Below are 4,410 nucleotides of genomic sequence, written 5' to 3' on the forward strand. Positions count from 1 at the left end.
GTCCGTAGCACGCCCCAGCTCCTCCTGCCGTGCTCCCTAACACCGACCCCGAGCTCGCCCGAGCTCCGGCCGCCGCCGAGGTCGACGCCGTGCTCAACTCCGGCCACCTCCGCTCCAGCCGCCTCCACCACTGGAAGCGCCACTCCGCCAGCTCCCCGTAGATGCTCCCCGCGCCCCAAACCATGGCCTGTAGCGCAATCCTGACGCGGACGCCGCCGCGATCTGAGGTCGCCGGCGGTTAAACGCCGGCAGCTGACGTGGCACCGTCGTTAGTAGTTAATGACTCCACTAATTAACCCACACTCTCACTGACATGCGGGCCCTGCGGCCTAACTAACCGGCTAACTAAAATAGATTAGGTTTAATCTAATTGCAGTGGCCCCACGCGTCAGTTTTGACCGTGCTGACATGGCCGTTGACTGGGCCCACACGTCAGTGGCACTAACCAGCCCCAGTCACTGACCAGTGGACCCCACTGGTCAGGTTTGACCTGGGACGCCCAGTTGACTCTGCTGACGTCACAGTGACGTGGTGCTGACGCCATAAATCATTTCTGGATTTATTATTATTCAGGAAATTTCAGAAAAGGCCCTAAACTTCAATAATTCATAGAAATTCAACCGTAGCTCCAAATTAAATAATTTATATATGAAAAATGATCAGAAAAATCCAATCTATCCATCTGTACTATTTTCATGCATGTTAGAACAACTTATAGCTGCTGTTTAGCACAAATCATATAAATGGCATTTAAATAACCACATGTGGCGTTTGAATTTGAATCTTGGATTCAAACCAACTTCATTTAATCTGGTTTAGATGCATTAGCCCAAAACACATTCATTTTGCCATGTCATGATCATGCATCATATTGTGCATTGCATTGATTGTGTTCCCTTCTGTGTTGCCGGTATTTGTCCCCTCTCGATAGACGTGATACCGATGATGTGATCGTTGACACTGATGAAGACTCAATGCTATCTTCAGAAGTGCCAGGCAAGCAAAACCCCCTTGTTCATTCCGATACAATCCTAATCTCTCGCTCCTGCTCTCTTTTAATGCATTAGGACAACACCGATTCATCTGTTACTTGCTGCGGTAGCTGAACCCCTTTATCCTTTGCATGACCTGTCATTGCCACAGTAAATAGATGAAACCCACTAGCATGAGTAGGAGTTGTTTGAGCCCTGTTGTGCCTACTCATTCATGTTTGTTTGTCATGCCTGCTACTGCTTAGAGTTGAGTCAGGTCTGATTCATCGGGGATGAATCAGAGGTGTGTGAACATGTCCTACTGTGTGTGAGCTAAGTGTGTGAACACGATTTGGTAAAGGTAGTGGTGAAAGGCCATGTAGGAGTACATGGTGGGTTGTCTCATTGCAGCCGTCCTCAGGAACTGAGTTCTGTGTTTGTGATCCATGATTCAGCTACTACCATACATTGGGCCCTGAAATATGACCCCGCTCGACTTCTTATTCACCCTAGTCCTCTGTCCAGGAGTTGCAAGTAGTTTCTGGTGTTTGTAGCTTACTGGAGGCCGTGGACAGCGCTGACCGTAGGGGTGGGCTGTGATGCGGTAGGTACGTGGCACGGTGTACCGGATGCCCGTTTGGTATCTTGGGAACCCTGTTCACATCGTTTGGGGCTGTGAGCGAAACTCCGGCCGGATCTCCTCATGGATGGAACCCGAATAGGCGATAAACCTGGACTAGAGACTTGAGTGTTTAGGTAGGTCGTGGTCTACACCCGCGTCGGCTTTCGCTTGAAGTCTGCCGAGCACATGTCGTGTGCAGACGCTAAGTGGTGGAAACATGTATGAAGAAGTACAACCCTGCAGGGTTAACATCATCTATTCGAATAGCCGTGTCCGCGGAAAAGGACTTCTGGGTTGCTTATATCAGTTCATAGACAAGTGAAAGTGGATACTCTAAAATACGCAAGATAAGCGTGAGTGCTATGGATGGCGTTCTCGTAGGGAGACGAGAGCGGATCCATAGTGGTGTATTGATATGGTGAATATGTGGACTCGTGTGCGCCACCTCAAAAGAGTTACTTGCAGTCGTAGTTTAGGATAGCCACCGAGTCAAAGCTGGCTTGCTGCAGTTAAACCCCACCATCCCCTTTGTTGATAATGATGCATATGTAGTTGGTTCTGATGTAAGTCTTGCTGGGTACATTTGTACTCACGTTTGCCTATTTAATGTTTTTGCAGAGAACTTCGGTCTCGCTAGTAGTTCCACGTGGACTTCGACGTTTAGCTTGTTACCTCAGCTACGATCTTGTGCCCTCGGCAGGATCTGGTAGATAGTCAGGCTTCTCAGCCTTTTTCAGTTCTAGATGTCTGTACTCAGACATGTTAAGCTTCCGCATGTGCTTTGACTTGTATGCTCTGATTGTTGGGTCATGAGACCCATGTTTGTAATATCTCGCTCCTCGGAGCCTAATGAATAAATACTTGAGTTGTAGAGTCATGTTGTGATGCCATGTTGTATTTGCACATATCGAGCATATTGTGTGTATGTTATTGAAATGCTTGGTATGTGTGGGATCTGGCTATCTAGTTGTTTATCCTTAGTAGCCTCTCTTACCGGGAAATGTCTCCTAGTGTTTCCACTGAGCCATGGTAGCTTGCTACTGCTCCGGAACACTTAGGCTGGCCGGCATGTGTCCTTCTTCGTTCTTGTGTCTGTCCCTTCGGGGAAATGTCACGCGATGAATACCGGAGTCATGTTAGCCCGCTACAGCCCGGTTCACCGGAGTCCTGCTAGCCCAGTGCTATAGCCTGGATTCACTCGCTGATGACCGACACGTTCGACGCTGGGTCATGGATGCATGTCCCTGTAAGTCTGTGCCACTTTGGGTTTACGACTAGACATGTCAGCCCGGGTTCTTTGTCATATGGATGCTAGCGGCACTATCATATCCGTGAGACAAAAGGCGCAAACGGTCCCGGGCCAGGTAAGGTGGCACCCGTGGGAATACCATGCATGAGGCCGCAAAGTGATATGATGTGTTACATGCTAGATTGGTGTGACTTAGGATCGGGGTCCTGACAGCGTTGGTATCAGAGCTTGACTGCCTGTAGGATTACCAAGCCAAACTGGTCGAAGTTGAGTCTAGAAATTCTTTAGTTATATAAGGGAATTGATTGTGGGATGGAACGTAAGGCTCTTTTTACTCCTTATACCTCATGGCCTTCTGATCTGAGTCATCATCCTCTCTTCTACGGGGATTAAGAACTAGGCTATCTCTTCTTTCTATCAGGATCATGTGTTACTAATCCGTAGACTTACAAGATTGTTGGATTTAAGCTTGAGTTCAGTTCCTACGACTTCTGTATGTTAACTGTTGATCTCGGAACCTTGATATTGTGCTTCTGAGTGGCTATGCCACCATTTTTGTAGCATGTCTCCAATCTTTTGAGCATTTACAGCCGTTATGCTGTCCGAGTCATCCCAGGTTTCTAAATAGTCGGATGCATTTGCAAATCCCTTCCTCCTGTTTCCGATGTGCCTTTGGTCAGATTAATCACACAAATCAGTGAGTTGAGGTACTTTATTGCCTTGACATATATGTTGGAGCTACTATTATGACCCTAGGTGTTTTAGGGAGTCACCTAGTAATCTAGCAATGTTTTGTGTTCCCAGTGTGAAGATTCTGGCCATCATTCTCGTAAGCATTCCGTGATGCCACTTAGTTAGTAGGCATTTCACTTCTGGGTTTTCGAACCGAGATTCACCCTACTTACATCATGTTGATAGTGTTGCTAGTTCCTTTAGGATAATAGTAACCTTTGCGATAGTCCTCGAGGTTCATGGTACATCCTTCTTCCAATTACCATGAATCATTCTTGGCAGGAGTTCTTCTGAACCAAAAGATGACAACAAGAGTGCTCTCGATGAGTTCTCCATGCTATATTGTGACTCTGCCAGCTCAACCTTTCTGCATGGGTTATCCGGAAGAATTATGTTGAACTTGGTTCGACATACTAATCTATGCATCCACAACTCAGAAAGTTATATGTTCCTTTGAGTTGTCCCTCTTTAGTTGTCTACTGACCTTCGTCTATCAATTGATAGTCAAGAGTATGCGTGCGTTCGTTTATCAATGCCTATTACTCTTGTGGTCCGTCAAGCCATTCTATCGCGGAATGATAGGAGAAACAAACTCCAGTACCTCTTCCATATCCAGGATTGGGTCAAAGAAGTTGTGCTCCACAGAACAAATTGCTAATCCAGCTTTTGTTCTGCTCTATCTTGGAGTATTACCATCTTTATATCGGGATGTTATAGGAATTGCACACCACCCTATGAACTCTTGGTACAGTGATACTTCTTGCCATCATTGTTCATCCCTCGGTTCCTGTGTTATTGTAACCGGAATGTCGACAAGTGAATCGTGATGTGTGAAA

This window comes from Triticum dicoccoides, chromosome 4A (genome assembly GCF_002162155.2).
Source record: "Triticum dicoccoides isolate Atlit2015 ecotype Zavitan chromosome 4A, WEW_v2.0, whole genome shotgun sequence".
In the NCBI taxonomy this organism is placed as follows: Eukaryota; Viridiplantae; Streptophyta; class Magnoliopsida; order Poales; family Poaceae; genus Triticum; species Triticum dicoccoides.